Source organism: Camelus dromedarius, chromosome X, assembly GCF_036321535.1.
Source record: "Camelus dromedarius isolate mCamDro1 chromosome X, mCamDro1.pat, whole genome shotgun sequence".
Classification (NCBI taxonomy): Eukaryota; Metazoa; Chordata; class Mammalia; order Artiodactyla; family Camelidae; genus Camelus; species Camelus dromedarius.
Genome location: NC_087472.1, coordinates 21,689,341 through 21,710,641, shown reverse-complemented (window position 1 = coordinate 21,710,641; position 21,301 = coordinate 21,689,341). Strand labels below are relative to the sequence as shown.

At 36.5% G+C, this 21,301-nt stretch overlaps 1 protein-coding gene across 4 annotated transcripts in view; it reads right to left on the bottom strand.

The window, feature by feature from the left end:
• TENM1 (teneurin transmembrane protein 1) overlaps window positions 1-21,301 on the bottom strand; it is a 701,438-nt gene that overhangs the window by 579,665 nt on the left and 100,472 nt on the right. For 3 of the 4 annotated variants that reach the window (XM_031445499.2, XM_064482772.1, XM_064482770.1), the window contains exon 3: window positions 10,794-10,823. The exons of the other annotated variant lie outside the window; for it this stretch is intronic. The gene's annotated coding sequence lies outside the window, so the exon portion shown is untranslated. The remainder of the gene's footprint in view (window positions 1-10,793; window positions 10,824-21,301) is intronic. 4 annotated transcript variants of the gene reach the window in all.

Sequence of the window (21,301 nt, the reverse complement as noted above, 5' to 3'; positions counted from 1 at the left end):
AGGGAAAAAAATCAAGGGACAAAACAGTGTTTTACCATTGATTGAAGAATCAAAGGACAAAACAAGACATTAACAGTGGTTTACTAGTAGGAAACGGGTTGAGAAGTAAGTGCAGACTGGGGTGGGAGTGAGAGGGAGACTTCACTTTTCCTATATACTCTTCAATGTTGTTTGAAACTTTTCCTATGTGTGTATTACTTTTCAACAGCTTTATTGAGATATATTTCACATACCATACGATTCATCTATTTAATAGGTACAATTCAATGGTTTTTAGTATATTCATAGAGTTGTACAACCATTACCATAATTGATTTTAAAATATTTTCATCCCCTCAGAAAGAAACCCTGTACCCATTGGCAGTCATTCCCCATTTCCCACTCTCCTCCTCAGCCCTTGAAAACCACAAATCTACATTCTGCTGTATGATTTACCTATTTATGATGCTTCATATAAATGCGATCATACAGCATGTGGCCATTTGTGAATGTCTTATTTCACTTAGCATGTTTTCAATGTTCATCATTAGCACAGTATGAATCAGAACTTCATAATCTTTTATGGCCAAATAATATTCACCATTGTATGGACAGACCACATTTTGTTTATTCATTGACTAGCTGATAGACATCTGAGTTGTTTCCACTTTTTGGCTATTATGAATGGTGCTGCTATGAGCATTAATGTACACGTGTATTACTTTTTAATAAAAACTAGTTCAAATATTAAAAATTTATATAGTCACCACAACTATTAGTTACTCAGAGGAAACCTCCATATGATGATAAGATGGTGGAAGAGCAGACAGGGTGGGTTTTCTGTGGAGAGTTATTGTACCATCAGCTATTTATAAAATGGAAAATTTGAGCAAGTCTTCAATAGGAAATAGATTTAAACACGTCAGTTTCCTTTTCTGAAGGCATATTTCCTAGGATGAGTTTGTTACAAATAAAAATAGCTACTTTCATATATAATACTCATGACAATGTTAAATTATACCAAAGCTTCAGAGCTAAAGTTTCACCTTCCTAATTTACATGCATATTCCTAAAAGATAATCCACAATCTGGAGAAGCAGATCCTGAATAGTACAAAATTCTCTTGCTGTACAGACTTAGGATGGCTAATTTTATGTGTGAACTTGGCTAGGGAATGGTATTCACTTACTGGTCAAATACCAGTCTAGATGTTGCTGTGAAAGTATCTTTTTGAATATGATCAACATCTAAATCAGTAGACTTTGAGTAAAGCAGATTATCTTCCATAATGAAAAGTCCCATCCAATCAGCTGAAGGCCTAAGAGAAAATAAGGAGGTGCCCTGAGAAAGAAGGAATTTTGCTTCCAGACTTCAGACTTAACATTAAGTCTTCCCTGGGTCTCCAGCCTGCCAGTCTACCCTGCAGATCTGGGGATTTGCCAGCCCCTACAACCATGTTAGCCAATTCCTTAAAATCTCTCTCCCTCAGAGAGAGAGATAAAGATATATACAGGGTGTGTGTGTGTGTGTGTGTGTGTGTAGAGAGCAAGAGAGGTATATAAAATAGATAGATCAATTGATCAATCCCATTGGTCTGTTGCTCCGAAAAACCCTGATTAATAATAGACTCAGTGAATGTTAGTGTTGGAAAGTACTTTAAATATCATCTAAATCGAATCTTATCATTTTATAGTTAGGAAAATAGAGGACCAAAGAGTTTAAGTGGTGTGTGTGTATGTACAGATAATCCTACAAAGAAGTGTAAGCTAAGGACTTCTCAGGATGATAACTTATTCCAAAAATTCCAAAAAGTACATGAGAATAAGGTCACAAAATGTGTCCTTGTACCTGTGTGATTTGGAAAGGTGAGAGGTAAAGTAAAATTATCAAATTATCATTTAAAACATATACAATGTATTGAAAAACATTCAGTTTCCCAGTTCCCCCAAACTACTTTATAATATGATTTTATGGTTCCTGGAGGCTAGTTATAATTGAATTATAGGGTGTCTTGTTCACATTCTAGCTGGTGAAAAAAAAATTGCTCAGCTCTGCTTCACGGTTCTCTAAACACCGGCTAGAATACTCATGAGGAAGCTTATAATTCAATTATAACTCCCCTCTGGGAATCATATAATTATATATAAAAGACCTAAGCCATCATATGTTCTCCATTTATTTTTTGTTATGAAAGGATTTGTCTAAAGTCTGATATTAAATTTGAATAGGTCTGAGTCAATTTGCACCTCAAGATTTACCCAGATACTAACATAATAAACTGCATTCACCTAGCTGAAAGACATTAGGAGTTGATCTGTTTACCCAAACAAAAAACACATAATATCCTTATCTCTCTTTGGAGATTATATATATACACATACATTCCATACAGATACACACTTGTGTTTCTAATTGAACTTGTAATGAAATAGTAAACTGCTGGCATAATTACTATGACTTACATCTGAATAAAAGACTAGCACAGTGCATTAATTAGTTAATGGTTCAAAAGAGTATATATTTTGCAGAAATAAGGCAGGGGGGCAATTGATATTGATCTTAATCCAAGGAAACGCTCTCTGCCTCTCTGGCTCATTCATTGATTCATTTAGCAGACCTTCACTGAGCACTGCTCTCTGCCAGGTAGCGTGTTTCCCCTCACCACTCACAGCTCATTTGAGAATGCATGTGAGCTCCTGAACATGCATATGCACACATTTCTCCTCTAGAATGCAACCCACTATCTTTTTTTAAACAATGAATTCAGGAGTTTGCCACTTCTGTAATTCCACAAGGATTTACACATACAACCCATATTTAACATTGTGCTTGGCTATAGTATGTGGGAAATATAAACCATACTCTCTAGAACTTTATAGTTTAGCTGAAAAGCTAAGGATAGCTTACAAATAGAGAAAACCAAGAGGTCGGCAACAAGAAGCAGTAGGGTATTAAACGTGTAGAAGAGATGAGGCATGCCAAAAACTAATTCTGTACACCCCACAAGTTTGCCTGTAAGATGTTCTGAGACTGCATCATGATTCCCCTGACAACTCAACCTTTCAGTGCCTGGTCTGTAGAGTAAAGGTTTAGATGCCAGGCTATGAAATCAGAATGTAGGGCTTCCAGCTCTGAGACTTACTAACCATGGCCTTCATATGCTCCTATGTGAAATGGAGACAATAATAAAATGTACCTCAAAGGGTTGTTGTAAAAATTAAGAGTTAACACGGGAAAAGCACTTTGAATATGTTATGGACTGAATGTTTGTGTCCTCACAAAACTCAGATGTTGAAATCCTAACCCCAATGTGACAATGTTAGAAGACAGGGCCTTTGGGAAGAGATTAGGTCATTTGGGTGGAACCCTTATGAATAGGATTAGTGCTCTTATCAAAGAGACCCCAGAGAGCTCTCTTGTCCCTTCCACCATGTGAGGACACAGCAAGGGCAGGCCCTCACCAGAATCTGAATCTGCTGGCAACTTGACGTTGGACTTCCCAGCCTCCAGAGCTGTGAGAAATACATTTCTGTTCTTTATAACCTACCCAAATCTATGTTACTTTGTTATAGCAGTCTGAACAGACTAAGACAAAATAGCTCTTGGCACATAGTAAATGCTTAATAACTGTTAGCTCCTATAATACTTTTGTTGTCACTGTCATCTTCATAACCTTTATCCTCATTATTTTAGTAATATTGACAGAAGACAAAGGGGAAATTTCCTTAAAATAAAGATATGGCTACAATTGGGAACTTTTTCACAAAGTCAGATTTTTTTAAAGGTGATGCTAAAAGATGAAAATAATACCATCTAATCAAGAATAGGGTCTGACTAACTAAACCTAACACAACTTGTGAAAGATGTGTAGGCCAAAGATGCAGGGATGGAGGCCTTTTAAGGTATATCTAGGGCATGAATAAAAATGAATGAATATGAACACTGCAAGAGTCAGCGGTGTAATGATGATAGTTGTCAAACAAATCTTGGAATCCATAAGTAGATAACCTCTATTTTGCATCAGTCTTTTCTGTCAAAGAGATTTATTTGTGGAATAGAAAGAATACAGAACCATTCATAAGAATAAATTAAAGCCCAGGATTCCTGAGGAAGTAGTGTTAATAGCACTCATGTTTCTGGCCCTCATGAAAGATTTCTGAGAGTACTGACTTAGCTCTGAGTCTAGGAAGCATCCAGTACCAGTAGTCAGCATAGGCAAACCCTTGAATATGTCTTGACAGACTGACTTCACTTTCCTTTTGAGCATGCTGACTAACTGACAGAAGAGGGAAATGGGTAGATGTGTTTCATACTCAGCAAAGCATTTTGCAAAGTCTTTCATGATATACTACTGGATGAGTTTAAACAATATATGAAACAAATGATGGAGCCAATTAAGTTAACACATAAGTGAATGAACAACCATACTAAGGTTTAATTTGCTTAATTTGTCTCTAGTGATCTCCTTTCCTTCATCCTATTTAACATTTTTGTAATCCATGCCATAGGTGAGAAAGTAGTTTTTAGACACACAGAACTAGTCATAATAGCTAACATGTTGAATGATACAATCATAATGCCCCAAATTCATGCCAGGATGAAACTATGAGCCAAATACATCATGCTATAAATTCATAGACAGATATATAAAATCCTGCTTTGCATTAAAAAAATCTATGCTACATAAGTACACCGTGGGAGAAACTGGCTTTAAAATACTGTGTGTATAGAGACTAAGAGAGTTCAGTTGACTGTAAGCACGAGTTGGCAGGATGATATGGCTGATGTGAGCATAGGCTCTGTGAATGGAAATGCAGACTCTGGGAAGAAAAAGATGATATTCTTGATCCAATGTGGGCTGCCCAAACTATACCAGGAGTGTTATATTCAACCATAGGTTCTTCGTCTTAAAAGGCCATGGAACAAATAGAGCATGTTCAGAAGAGAGCATCTAGGATAGCTGAACAGCATGAAGATATGTGTTTAATGGCGACTTGTCAAGAAAGTTGTGGAAAGGATTCAAACAACAGGAATAGATGACTTACATACATATAAGGATTTTTCCAAGCCTAAGTCTAGGCTTTATAAAGGAGGGCAAACTGATGAGAAGCTGGGAACTAAGGAACACAGGATTGCTACAGGATTAAGGGTATCCCATGGATAAATTTCTATCTGGGTCAGCGTTTTTCTGAAACTCTGATGGTCTAGGACTACCTTCCCCAGTTCCATCAACTACTGGCTTCTAACCCAGAGTCCCTCTCTCCAATAAGCCCGATTCTGAGCCTAGCTACTTAAGCTAATGAAGAGAAGCAGAAAGTTAGTGGCAATTTTTAACGTCCTTCATTATTGTTCTCTTCAAGTTAACAGTCCCCAAAGACTTGACTGCATAGGGAACATCTTGCTGTATCGGAAAGACCACTGACTGGGAGAATACCAAAGTTATACAAGACCTGCGTTAGTCCATTTTCTCTGGTTCTCAATTTTGTCATCTGAGAAAGGAGGCAGTCAGATTAGTCTCAAAGGCCATTTTCAGATTGAAAATATAATTACATCACTATTATGTTAATTTTTAAAGAATATTTTGATTTTTTCAAAGGCAATAACAAAGCATGAAAATAAGCCATCATGTGACTTAGTGAATTAAACCGAATGAAATATTGCTATGCTATATATGCAAGCTCAGAGAGTGCTAAGAACTTTAAGTTCAGTGATTCAGGCAAATATAGTTTTATTTCCAGTTCTAATTGCTTTAAAGAGTCTCTTGTTTGGCATTTGGTTGGTTGGTTTAAACTTAAGCCCATTTTTTACAACATTAGTTCAATTTGGTAGAAATTCACGCTATCCTGTTTTAAAGAGCTGCCTCTCAGCATAGCAAGTGCCATGACAAGCAAAAAAAGAACTTACAGCCAAAATTCAATGCTTCGGAGAGAAGGTCAGAAGCCCTAAAAGACCACAGAAGAGGACTGAGCTCAGGATCCCCTGCTATGAATTTCTCCAACCAGGGTTTCTTCAAATTAGAACAGCTCCTTCTAGTTATTGATTCAACTTACATATTTGAACCTAAATATGTCATTTATTTTAAGGCAGAAATATCTCTCATAAGGAAAAGGTAAAAGGCCCAAACATATAGTATTTATAGATGTAGGATTTAAGGGCATAAATGCTTCATTTTCAGTGACTTTCAAGTGTAATTTTTCTCAGAAATAGAAATGGCAACTCAGAGAATCAATGTTCATTTCTCACCATAACAGTATATTGGTTTGCAGAGATGCACACCAAATATTAACAGCTTGTTCTTGCCTCCATATCCTCAAAGAAAGGGTTAATTTTCCTTAGAATCCTACTCAAAGGGTCTGGGGAAAAATCCAATCTCATAAAAATCCAGTGACATGAGTAACTTCCTAAATTTTTTAGACCATTTATTCCCAAAATAACATTGGTGTTCAAATAACTTCAGTTTATTATGTTAGAGTCTTCCAGGTAAGGAACATTTTGCCAGAGCCTCTAGGGTAAAGAATTTGAAATGCTATTTGTTGACAAGGAGGGGAAAATATATAGTTTATCTAATGAAAGGTTTTCCTATTGCTCCCCTCTATTTGGAAAAGCATTCATCTATGCTCATCACTTCTTGGGTTCTAGCTGATCTATTGTATCACTTATCTGGGCTTTCAGTAACTCAAGTTCAGTGATCAAAAGGAATCATTATTCAAAGACTATTGGTGAGGCAGGCAAGCTTCTGTCACGTCTGATCTATGTGGCAGATCACAGCTTTCTTAATGCAGCTAAAGTTTGAAATGGCTTCTCTAGGTGGTTGTTTATTGTTTTTGTTTTGTTTTGTTGTTTGTTTGTTTCAGAAGGAGGTTATTTTTGTTTTCAAACTTTTACCTAAATAAACTGATTTCAGGCTCCCATTCAACTGTTACTTTTCCTCTTTATCCTTCCTCTTTTTTTTTGAGAGAATAAAAGTTGGCTTTGAAATATCTTGTGATTTTCTATAAATTCCAGTGAAAAGTTGATTCAGAACTGACCTGCAATACTTTGGAAGATGTATGTTCAAAGGAAGAGTAAGAACTACCATTTTAGTACCATACACAACAATGCACATAACTTCAAGTAAAGCACTCTCCGGGTTTGCACTATTGAGCAAAGAAAGACAAGCTAGTAATAAGCCACTGGCTTGGAAATAATCACAACTGCTATATGATTCAGTGAGAATTAGAAACTGTCCTGGGAGAAGCAAGCAAGAATGAAAAGAAGTGGTGACAGTGGTATAACAATGTTTTGGATTTTCACCTAGGATGAATGGTGCTATTAGTTGCAATGGTACCTCTCTCCCCATCCCAACCCCAATCACTCCTGCTAAGTGTTCTGGTCCATGACAGATATGGAAAAGATCCAGAAAAATTTAATTAATGGAGTGGGGAACAAACAAAAGGTACTAAGCTTCTTCAACCTGGAAAGACAAAGGCTGAGAAGAAAAGCATATGATGGAAGTCTAACAAAAGAAGTTCTGGATTGGATGAATCACATTTTGGAAAGGTAAAATTAGGTAACATCCCATGAAATTGCTGAATGAAGCTTATGAACAATGAAATGAAATACTACTTTATATATCATTTATACATTAATTTTTTCAAATATGTTAAATCTAGAGGAAGGAAATATGAACAAGACATGGTATTTAACCTCAAGAGTTCACATTATAGCTGAGCAAATACCTAAAACCTAAATGTGATAAAATGTTATAAGTGATTTAAAAGAGGTTTGGCTATAAGAATAAGAACATATTAGAGATTAGTTTTATGATGGAAGGAGATGGGAATGAAGAGAAGCGTACAAGATTTGACAAGAGAGGACATCTAACCTGGACCTTGAACAATTACTTGAAAGTTCACTGGTCTCAGAAGGAAAAGAAGGCTATTCTAGAAGAGCGGGCATGCATGAAGACAAAATAAATAACTTCTCAATAAAACAGAGAAAGGTAAAGGGAGGTTGGAATAAAACCAGCATGGGAGAAATAAGGGGAATTAAGGCCAAAGGTAGGCAAATCCTTAAATGCCATGCAAGGAACTTGGTACAATATCTGGTGAGCAACAGAGAGCCAACAGCAGTTTTTAAGCAGTGGAGTGTTCTTGGTGTTAGCTCCACCTTCTGGAGAACAAGTCTACTTGTTAAGATTCTGGGGGGAAAAAATTTGATCCAAAAACAGGACATGCTTAACTGTTTTTCAAATATCTGAGAGGCTGTGGTATGAAAGGGAATCAGATGTGTTCTGTGTTTGAGATCAGTATGATGAAGTGCTAACAAGGGCTGTCATGGGTGGAATGGTCTGTGTCAGAAGTTCTTCATATGATCTCAGTCATTCCATGGAATGCTGTAGAAGGGATTCAAATATTATATGGTTATATATAAAGGGACGTACTGGACTAGACAACTTTTCAGATCCTTTCCAAGTGAGATTCTACTCACTCTTCCACAAGAGAGCTCTTCAAATAGAAGATAGATGTATCTCCTGCTCTTTTTTCTTCACCTCAAGTATTTTACCTTCTTTTATCCATTTGCATAATACATCTCAAGCTTACACAATCTCATATGTCAATAATACCTCAACAAAGCTGAGTGAAAAACAGTTAACTCAGGGTGCTTTACCTTTACCTTTCTGGTTGATCTCTTCTGGATACCATCATCTAGTCAGCCCATGTTCCTAACCAAATCAGCACTGAAAGCTGACCATTCTACTTCCCTCAAAACCAACCAGATTCCCATGTTCCTAATTAGGATTTTATGTACAGTAAAACCTTAATTAACTGAAGCCCAATTAATGAAACATTTTATTTCATGTTCTACACTCAATTTTTATGAGAAAAAGAAAGATGGTGACTAAGCAAGCAGATATCTTAAATTTACTTTAAGAAAAACAAACTCATCTCCCAAGAAATGGTCTGGTCCAATATACATTATCACAATCTCTTATTTTTCCTGTACAATAAGGACAGATTTCAGAATCATGAGCTTGAAAAAATATTCCAAATACTAAAGTAAAACTCTATGTTCACTAAACTGTACTTATTAAGGTGATAAATGGACTACAGTTTTATAAAATGTTTTAACCACAAAGACCAAAATAAAAGATAGCTGTACTACTTTTTTAAAAGCCTCAATTAAGATCCCTTTCCCTAAGTATCTAGTTAATAAGACTTTTCTACTACAGAACCATGTCCTTCACTATTATATGTGAAGGGAAAGGGAATATTTCTTTTTCACTTCTACACCTACCACTGATGTAACATGTAGGTGTTCAAAATATATTTGTTTAGTGAATTCATAATACATAAGTATTAGTATTGTTATTATGCCTGCCTCAGCAGCCACATTGTCTCTTTTCATCTTCAGAAAGTTGCCAGCTCTGAGGTCATATATTGCTTTCAGGTCATACAAATAAGTACATAATTACAAATATGATAAACATGTTATTATATGCATTCATCATATTATATTATAAGATATTAAAACCAAAAAGGATCTTGAAGGTCATCTAATTTGACCATAAAATTTTACAGAGGTGAAAACTAAGCTGCAGAGAACTTAAATGACTTGTTAAAGGTCGTACAGCTTGTTAGCGACAGAGGTAGGACTAAAACACTAATTTTTCTTTCCCTTGGTCCTATGAGTTTTCTTCTACAACAAACTGGCTCTGCATTTTTTTTCAAGTCAACTATGAAACAGGTATACATTTTTTTGTGTGCTGAAACAAGAAGTTGCTCAGAAATGTCATTCCATTTCGACACTAGAGTGCTCAGGCACAAAGAAAGCTGGGTTTTCTCTCCTTTATGAGAATGGCATCTTGTGTATTTATTTTATATCCTTGCTGCTCTAAAATCAATCTGATGGTGTTTTAAGAGACAAAAGCCGGAATAATACGGCATAGATTTATCTATCAGTGGCAGCAATGCAGGAATTGCCATCTACTATTATATGTCAGTAATTTCTAAGAGTACCTGTTGGACACCAAGACATAAAGAGTTGCTTTGTGTTATCAATTTAGTAGCTTCTTTGTTTTTAAGAAATTGTAATTCTTGGTAAATGAGTTGCCCACACAGGGACTGTCATGAAGAAAGGTCTGGGGCTGCAGTATTCAAAGTCTGAGGGGCAATAATGAACGAAAAATGTTTGAAGTCTAAGGAAGAAATTGCAAGGCAACACTGGTAAGTCTTCCAGTTCTAGTGAAATCTCCATGCCACGTTGGTTTTATACCTCATTTTGTTTTGACCATTATGAATGTTATGCTCATAATGTTAGGTAAAGTCTTTTTATGATAAAGGGGGAGGTTTTAGGATCCTTGCCTTAAGATCACATTGAGAGATTATCTCTGGAAAGGAGCTTCAAAGACTATATATATAGTCTGGAATAACATTCTAAAATCTAACCTGAACAATAAAAAAAAAGAGTTACTCAGAGCAAACAATCCTCAATTCATGAGTTGCTAATCTATAAGTGTATCAAATATTTCAGATCACACCCTGTGCATCACATTGAGGTATAAAGCAGAAGGCAGGAAAATTGAGTATGCTGTATATTGTCAATTCTCTAAGCACTCAATAATCTTTGTGGACAGAGGGAAATCTTAACAGAAAGAAAACTGGTAACTTATGAAAATATTAGGAAAAGCAATAATGATGAAAATAATCCCATTTTTTCAGTTTGTGAACTGTACTATCTATCCTCTTTGGGAAAATGGGATACATTGATGAAGAAGAGATTAAAAGCATTCTAAAACTTAATGGATAATCAACTTAAAAATATCACATACTTACTTTGCTGTTATAGCCAATCATAAAGTGTACCTGAAAAAATAAAAATGCAATTTCAATTTCCTTGATCTTTTATGTTTATATTATCAAAAATGATAGTATAGTTTTTAAATTTATACATCAGAAAGGCCATTTGAGGAAAAATGGGCTTTCACAATTCTAATCCTTTATAGGCACTTTTTCTTGACTTTTATAATGGTGATTAAAATTCAAGAGGGGAGTTGCCCGCAATATTTTTCATTTCTGTATCTGTTGATTGTCAACACTGAGTCATTGTAGGTATGTGGGTAAGAAAATGAGTACTCATCAGTTTCAAAATAAATCACAGTATGGATAGTGGGCAGGAAGGACTAATGGCTGCTAAGGTTTCTGTTCAGTTTATCACTTCAAGGTCTACTTAGCGCATTTTTACTTCATTAATCAATGGTCAAATACTTAATAAGTTCCTTCCAAGTCAAAGAACATCACTCACCAGACCCCATCATTACAGAGCTGAGTTCCAGCAGATTATTGCCACAACAGATTACTGAAATGCTTGACAGACTAGCTTATGTTTCATTCTTACTCTGTCACGTAAAATTTAGCAGAATTAGGATTGACATCAAAGGCATTTCTGAAAAGGTCACGATCTTATCACATCACTTAGATTAAGCACTATAAAGGTTTGCTCCAAGTTGGGTGGGAAATCTTTAAAATTCTAGACAACTTCAAGAAGACATGTGGAGATTTCTCCCCCAGCGACCTCACTGAATTTGTTGGAAAGCTGGAGGCCATAATGTTGACAGAGAGGCTTACATAAATAATTCATAGGCCTGGGAGGTAGCATAGTCAGTGCTTCCGTGATTCCAGAGCAGCCAGAAAAGAGACTGGCAGCTGGATCACCACTTTTGTTTTCACTTACAAGTCTCTACAACACTAATCTTACCTTACTTGCTCCCAAGCTAGTCTCTCTAGGCCTGGCTCCTCAGGCTGGCCCTTCTAGCCTACTTGCTCAGACACAAAACTGATCTTATTACATGATAAGTTACTGCTTAGGTACCTGTCACACCACAACCCACCCACCCCACCCCACCCCACCCATATCACATCGGATCACCTAAGCTCTTTTTCACTCTTCCTCTAAATGGTTTGGATCAGCACCAGCCAGATGACAAACTATCTCTATCACTCGAAGTCTTCATCTCCAGCTACTCATCAATGACATGTATCAGCCGTGCACTGTCATACTTTTTTCAGTCTGATTGTGACAGTTCGTTATCTACCAACAGCCCCTAGTGCAGATCCCATACTTTATTCCTCCTTCTTTATCCTTCCTCTTCCCTCCCCCATGATCTAGCCAAAATCTACCTATCATTCATCATCAAAGGTCCCTTCCTTCAGAAGGCTTTCCCTGATTGCTTCAACAATGATAAAAACTACTATTTATTAAGTATATATTACTTGACACTTTGAATCCATTATAAAAGTACTGATATAATTTACATACCATAAAATGCACCCATTTAGAATGTACAATTCAGTAACTTTTTAGTTAACTTACTGAATTGTGCAACCATCACCACAAAAAACAATTTTACAATACTTCTATCACCCACTAAAATATCCTTTGTGCCCATTCAGTCACTCCTTGTTCCCACCCCCAGCCCCCCAGCAACCACCAATCTATTATCTGTCTCTATAGATCTGCCTTTTCAGAACCTTATCTATGAGGGTAATCATATGATATGTGGTCTTTTTCACCTAGCTTCTTTCACTTAGCATAACATTTTTGAGATTTATCCATGTTGTAGCATGTATCAGGATTTCATTCCTTTTCCTGGCTGAATAAGATTCCATTATATGAATATTCAAAATTTGACTAATCCATTTGCCAGTTGACATACATTTGGATTGTGCCTGCTTTTTGGCTATTAGTAATAAAACTGTTACAAACTTTTAAGTATGTTTTGGGGGGCATATGTTTTTATTATTCTTGTGTATATACTTAGGATTATAATTGTTGGGACATATGGTAATTTTTTTCAATTTGGTAAATGTATGTGTAGCTTTTATCCAAAAAGTTACATATACATATATATATTTCACCTTGTAATTCACCCATTTAAAGTATACAATTCAGTGGATTTTAATATACTAACAGAGTCATGCAACCATCACCACAATCAATTTCTGGACATTTCCACTACTCCCAAAAGAAGCCCCATACCACTGCATCCATCTTCACAGGATACCTAAAAGTTAGGTATCACATCCCTAATTTTACAGATAAAGAAGCAAAGGCTTGGCAAAGCTACACACCTCAGAAGTATCAGAACCTGCATTTGAACACAATTTGTAGGACTCCACAGCTCACAGTATTTCCACATCATCATATGGTCAATAATCTTACTCTTTGAGATCACTCTAGGATACTCATTTGATTTCCTGTTTACATCTCTCCTTTAGTACTTAATCAACTTCCTTATCCATGTCTTACACTTCAAAAATAATGCGTTGTATCTACAACCAAACCATAAGTTTATGCAAAGTAAGAAAGTATGTACAGTAGCCACCCTCCCTTCCCTTCAGGGGATATGTTCCAAAAGCCCCGGTGGGTGCCTGAAAACTGCAGATAATACTGAATAGTATATATACTACGTATTTCCTACACATACGTACCACTATGATAAAGTTTAATCTATAAATTAGGCATAAGAGATGAACAACAACAATCATAATATAGAACAATTATAACAATATACTGCAACAAAAGCTATGTGAATGTGGCCTCTCTCTCAAAATATCTTATTGTACAGATTTAATGTCTTTTCCATCCTAACTAAGCACTCATCAAACACTGTGGCCGTAACTTGTGTAGATTGAAGTGCAACAGCAAAACTAGCAGGAATTTCTTCTACCTTCACAATTTTATGGAGAGATTTGTTCTTACCATGGGTCTTAGCAACCTCAGCGTTCCTTTTTTTTTTTTTTTTTTTTCTTTCCCTATGAAGTCAAGAACCTTCATCTTTTCACTTCATGGAAGCACTTTACACCTTCTCTTTGGCACTTCAGAACGGCCACCATCACTCCTCTTGAGCTTTGAGGCCATTATTAAGTAAAGTAAAGGTGACTTGAACACAAGCACTGAGATACCGCTGATCTGAGTCGGCTGCGAAGCTACTGACGGACAGATACGCCTGCGACGGATGTGTGATTCTCGCGAGGCAGCAGGCAGCCTCGCGAGATCTCAGCACGCTGCTCGGAGTGGCACGGAATTTAAAACGTGCATTGTTTATTTCTGGAATTTTTCACTTAATATTTTAGGACCACGATTGACTGCAGATAACTGAAACCGTGGGTACAGGGTGACCACTTACTATATTTCCTTTGACTTCTTCTCAGTCCCAAAAAGTACTGTAAAATGCACTCAATTTTTTTTTTTTTTACTTAATTAAAGTTATTCCTGAATAGTAACCTAAATCGTTACTTGTATTAAGGTCAATTTTCAGTCTTTTCCTTTAGTGTCAATATAACATCAGCAGCTGAAGCTCCGTCATATTTTAGTCACCTTGCCCCATGACAACCTACCTTTATTCAGAATTGCTCCAGCAACATGTAATCTTTTAGATCCTTATGTTTTACCTGAACTTGGACTTGTCCTCTAGGTGTTAAAATAAATTATGTTAGACCTTCTCTTCCCAAATTGATAGAAAGCTTCTCATGGGCAAATACCAATGTCTTTTTGTTTCAGATCCCCTGTGTTAACCAGCATAGTGATGAATAAACAGCATGTTTCTAATAAATGCTTCTCCCAGTGTTTGAATACCATCATCTCTCATGATGATGGGTTTTTTCCTCTGGAGGTGTGGAGCCTGGCATTTTTCTACACGCTGAGGCTGCTACTATTTCGCTGTGTGCCTTTGGGAAAATTGCTACCTGGCCCTGGGCCCCTGTTTTGCCATCTGTAGCACGGGCATTGTTTGAATGAGGGAAATCATTCCCATTCCTGAATTGTCCTTTCAACATGCTTACTAGAAGTTTCCGTTCATACATTCAGTATTTTCAATATTCAGTCATTTTGCCTTGATATTAATGATGTGCTTACTAAAATCTTGTACCACCTTCCTACACTTATTTTTATTAACCTGGGCAAGTGTTCACTTCCTTGTGGTAAATAAGCGTGTAATATCTTTTACTCAACTTGAGATAGTTTTATATCTTTGTCATACTTTAAAATTGCAAAAATATTTTCTCATGTCTAGAACTCTTTCCTTCAAAGGAAAACCTACTTTCCTGGATTCCCTTCTTAGGACACATCCCATGACGACTCTTCTACTTCATTACATTTGTGCTTGCATTTTCCTTTTCTGTTAGTTTTTTTCTTCAGAAAAAAGTGAGACAGAAATATGACTCAGGGATATTAAATGCTGTCATATTTCAAAAGAGACGGAGCATTTTTTCATTAACTAATGAGCATAAAATTTGATAAGGAATAAAATAATTGGAAGAAACTGGAAGTTTTCCATAATTTTCATCCAGAGAAACCATTTAAACAGACTATTTCATTTTTAAACAACACCTTACCTTATATATAGTCATGAAAGTATCTACCTAAACTAGCATGTTCATTTCAAAATGTTATTAGATAACATTTATACAGTTAATAATAGATCTTGTTGCCATGGAAACTTAACTGAATTTTCTAGCTCTGAGAGTTGATTTTTCAGCAATTAAGCCCTTAGCTCTAATGTTTCATTAACAGATTTTTTATATGAATGTAATTATTTGGATGAGGATATTGAAAACATTTCCTAGTTTGCAAATGATACTTAAATTGGAAGAAAAGTAAATGATGAAGGAACTGTAATCAAAACCTTAAAGACATATTATTCAGGTGACTGAATCAGTATAAGGCAAAGTATATTCTCATATTAAGGCTATCTGGGAATAAAACAGTGTATTCACGGATCTTCCCACTCTCTAGTCTATCACCATCTCTACACCTACCCTTGACCAACTTGCCCACTCAACACACACTCCATAAGAATAGTAAGAAATAGAAGTAATCAGGAGAGAAGGGGTAAACCCTTGAAATTATTGGCCCCAGGCAGAGTAGAACTAGGAGATTATTAACGGTTTAATAATCTGCCAGTGTCAAGACTATAAGTCAACCGAACTAACCCTGTTTATATCCAAGATGTTCATTATAGTACAACTGGACTTGAACCAGCAGTATTGATCATTCTCTTTCTGTTCTGGACCACTACTTCAGAGTAGTACATACTACTTAAAATGTGATAGCTAGCCCAAGTGTTGAAACAGATGGAGAAATACAATGTTTTCACATTTGAATTATTCTCACTGAATGGAAAATCAGAAATGCATTATCATAACTTATACCTATGAAGAAAAAGAGGACAGATCCTGGGGCATGATAACAGAGGATGTGCAATCTTGGGTTGGCAGTAACTGTGGGATTTGGAGGAAATGATCAACTCACGTAGTTCTGGAGGCAGGAGCAGCAGCCTGGCAGGGAAATGGCAGAGGATGAAGTCTTTTACAAAGAAGCTTTAGATTTAGATTTAGAGTCTTTCTGTACAAACATGGATTCTGAATTCCAAGTTGTCACGTGGTTAGTGAGAAGCAGAACTGTTATGTGAACTCAATTCAGCTGTTTTAACCAAGAATCACATCTCAAATTTTTTAAAAAGGGATGAGGCAATGAAGTGTTTGCAATTAGTGAGTAATAATCAGTTTAAATCCTTTTTGAGTGACCTGCAACTTGTTAGTAAACGTCTATGAGTTTCAGTTTTCTAATTCACATAATTACTGTGAAGAGTAAAAGAGATGACACAATGTCTCACACAGTAAAATAGGTACTTGATAAATAGGTTTATTATATTATTAGTGAGAAAATATGTGTTTTCCATTTACCCCACCTCATTACTTGCTTATTGATGGCACTGTTTCCTAATTGCAGTTTCCATTTTTTTATTTATAATTAACTTCATGGTAGTTGCATCTGCAAACCAAATCTATAGTGATGACGGCAAACATACAGAAATAATAATGTACTGAAGGAAATAAATAGAAAATAAAAGATATTGCCCTCATAATTAAAATGCATTTGTAGTCTGGCTGGGGAGATAAAACATGCGCACTGGCACTGACATGAAATGGTTTACCATTTAACAGCATTAATAAAATTATCCAAAATATTTTGAATGCTTAGTAAGTGTTCACAACCACACTGGTCATAGTTTTGGCTGGTTTTAAGTATTAACTCATTTATTACTCACAACAACTCATAAATTAAGGACTATTATTATTCCCATTTCACAGATGAAGAAACTGACACCAGGACCTTGAGTTAGTCCTCCAAGGTTACACAGGTAATAAATAAGTGGCAGTGAGAGGATTCAAATCTGTCTCTAAAGGCCATGCTTTTAAACACTTCACTAGACTGTCTCTGGTATCAATCAATCAATCAATCAAGTACAGAAAAAATTCCAAAAGGGCTGTGGATTGAAAACTAGATGATTTCAAGTAACAAAGACGACACAGTATACAAAGATAATAAACGCCTCTAAAGCAATGGAATAAAACTCAGTGGTTCATTCATTAAAAGGGTGAATCATGTTGAAAAGGCCAACACACCAGAAACACTGTCAAGCAACATATCTGAGGATATTCAGTAGCATCTGGATATACTGTCTATTTCAATCTCCATTTATCAGAGCCCTTTCTTGAAGAAGGACTGTTTTTGCAATAAAATATGCTGGTCATATTGTAACAACATATTTGAAGGCCACACATTTTTATCTCAATAATCATAATGAAAATCTTTCTGTATGTTATAAGTATTTCTGATAAACAATATGCAATTTATATTGAATGATTTTTCATCTTGCCCGAACTTCATTTCTAATGGTTGCTTGTGTTCTGTCACAAACATTTCTCAGATAAACTTCTCTTAGTTGTGGGAACACTTTCTTGACTACATTATTTCTCCATTGTCCCATCCATTCAAACAGGCTACAGTAAAATCCCATTATGTGATTTTTTCATGGGACTGAGAAAAGAAAACATCATAAAGAGGAAAATGATAAAAGTAAGATACATTGCTCCACAGAGACTTTCCTCAGCAGCTCTCTTTGTAGTAGACAGCTGTGCACTCACATCTGTTTCAGGACAACATGGAGGCAGTAAGGGAACACGTGCAGCATTCCTGTCTTTGTAACTCCGGTTACACACCCCCAAATGCTGTCTTTACACTGGGTATAATGTAAGAGAACCACTTGAGGCTGAGATGAGAAGCAGGAGTAATCATGGCCAGTGTGCCTCACTTATTTGAGACTCAGATCCCTGACTGCCCCAGCTTTGTGCTTTCTAGTGTTCTCCGGATAGATCTGTAGCTCAACGCTACTCAAAATTTCGTTCATGGAAAGCAGCGCCAGCATCAGCAGCACCTGAAGCTTGTTAGAAATGCAGACTCTCAAGCCCCATTGCAGACCTACTGAATCAGGATCTGCAGTGTAACAAGACCCCAAGGTGATTCCTGAGCATATTCAAGTTTAAGAAGCACTGCTCTAGAGATAAGATGCCCAGGTGAAGCAGTAAAAAATAAAAAAAAAATAAAAAATAAAAAAAAAAAAGAGCCATTAAACCATGAAAGACATGGAAGAAATTTAAAAGACACATTACTAAATGAAAGAAGCCAGTCTGAAAAGGCTACAAACTGTATGATTCCAACCAAATGTCATTCTGGAAAAGGCACAGCTACAGAAACAATAAAAAGATTGTGGTTTCCAGGGGTTTGGGGAGAGGGAGGGAGGGAGGAATGAATAGATGGAGAACAAGGGATTTTTTAGTGCAATGAAATTATTCTGTGTGATACTATAGTGGTGGCTACATGTCATTATGCATTTGTCAAAACCCATAGAATGTACAACATCAAGAGTGAACCCTAATGTAAACTATGGACTTTGGTTGATAATAATGTGTCCATGTTGGTTCATCTATTGTATCAAATATGCCACACTGATGAGGGATGTTGAGGGGAGGGGAGTATATATGTGTGGGTGGGGAAATGTGTGAACTCTCTGTATTTTCTGCTCAATTCTGCTGTGAACCTGAAACTGCTCTAAAAAAAATAAAGTCTTAAAAAATTGAAATGGAAAAAAATAAAAATAAAAAAATAAAAACAAACCCATACACACAAAAAAGATGCCCAGTTGAAGAAAATATTTTTCCTCTCTGACACAGCAGAGAGGGAACATATGAAAAAATCTTGACCAATGAAAATTGAAAGGATAAAATTAAGAAAAAAAATCAAAAAAAGTACAAAACCAGACATATTTACCAAGCATCAACATTGCTTACCTATGAGCCTCATTAACCTCATTTCTTTCCTCAGTTTGTTGGGAGGAAATATCAGCCTGACGGAGAGCAATACTATCTCAGCTACAGAAGGGTCTCAAACTTTATCATCAGAATCAGTATTATTACAAGATAACATTCATTCAGTGTTTTTACTATATACCAGGCAACTTGTTAGATACTTTCCACTTTAATCCTCACATGACTTTGGAACCTCAGCTCATAACCACTTACTGCCTTTCTAATCTTTTCTCTCTACATGTGACTCTAGTCTGCTTTCCTGGCACAATGTGAATGCACTTCCATTCACTACCTACAGTGAGTGAGAAAGAGACTTTCCTAGTAGGCTCAAAAATTTCCAACCAAGGCGTCCGCTCTGCCTGTATGCTCTCCAGAGATATCTAGCCTCACTCCTAGAGGCATCCCTGGCTCTGATCCCCTCTAGCTTCCCCACCCCCCACACATATCCTGAATACTCATTTTCTGTCTTCCAGTTTAACCAGAGCATACTGACTCAACAATTGCTATGTTTGTTTTCTTCTATCTTTCTGGGTGACACTTTTGTCCTGATCTTTTTATCAGCCATGTAGTTTTTCATCTGAAAACTGCGTATGTGCATTTTCCTCTTTCATAAACATTCAGTTTGAACAAATGCATCTACTTCTTGGTCTATTTACAAAGCATAAGTGATTATTGTACTCCAGTTCCAATGAGTGCTTAATCCTCCCTTCTAGTCCCATGTTTATTCCTGAATTCCTGGGGTCTAGATTCTATTATGTTACCCTCATCAGTCAAGTCTACTTAACATCGCATCTAGTGGCCCCCACTTCTGAGGTTGAACGTGTCCTACCTGGGCTTTTATACCCTAGTCATGACTATGAAAAAATTTGCCAGTCTGAAATCCTGACAGGACTTCCTACAATAAAGAAATGTATGCGTGCATAATCTGTGATATTAACAAACTTTTTGAAAGCCCCTCAGAATCTTTGTATTTTAAAAGATTCCAGAACAAAGGCAACTATATACTTCCAACTTTTAAGGACAGCTCTAATTTCAGAGAATTTTATCATTTCCAATAATGGTAATTCATTAAAGAACATATCATGTATGTATCTCTTGAAATTATCACCATGAATACACACATATTAAAAAAAAAATCTTTGGTCGAACCATGTGTCCCAGTTTAAGGCTCAGAAAATAGATCACTCTGGTCATGGTCCTTTTGCTTGGTTAGCCTAGATTCTGGATCCCCACAGACTTCAGAAATAGCTCCCTGGAGTAGCCTCTGCCTTGTGATCTTGTCACTAATTTTCACCAGGAGGTTGGGAGTGAAGGAGGGGATTCTCAAGCCCATCAGTAAGACCATAAAAGTCTTCCTTTCTTCCAGTATGTTCCCAGCTATTTTAGTTGGGTGTGAAAATAACAGAAAGGACAGGAGGGTTGTAGCTCAAAAAGTTGGACAGTATCTTTTCACACCCTTCCATCTCCCTTTGTCTTACCCTTCCCTTTTCTTGCCACATGCTTATGTCCTCTCTACTCCAGATACACATGCACTAGATTCCTTCACACTACTCCCTGGCTACCAGGGGTTTGATTTGTCACACCTTAGCCAGCCAGCCAGCCAGCCAGCCATCTACAAATCTTTACTGAGTACTACTATCTGCTGGGAACTGTGCTAGGTGCTGCGAAAAGAGAAATGGATGAAGCATGGTCTCTAAATGCCACTTGCTTAGAGCATTTCCTGAGAGCTACTTCTTTCCCTTATATCTTAAGTACTTAGACTGGCAGCTCAGTTGATATCTTGTCCTTCTGGCAGCATTAGCTGTTAATGATAACAATAAAGTACCTCTTCCTAAAAGAAAACTCAGTATTTTCTTTAGAAATCATTGGTCTCATGCAGTCCCTAATACACAATAGTAGTAACCATAGCTACCATTTTAATTGCCTACTATATCTCAGGCAATGAACTAAGTGTTTTATATACATTTTTTCTCCTAATCCATAACAAACTAAAGCTAAGAGAGTTTAAAGCCAGTAACTAGCTAGTAGCAAAGCTGATGTCTGTCTGACCCCAAATCCCATGATCATCAGTCTATTTCATGATGGATTAAGTGTCTTAATCCAAAGCATAGTCATTTTCAATGGCAGAGGGT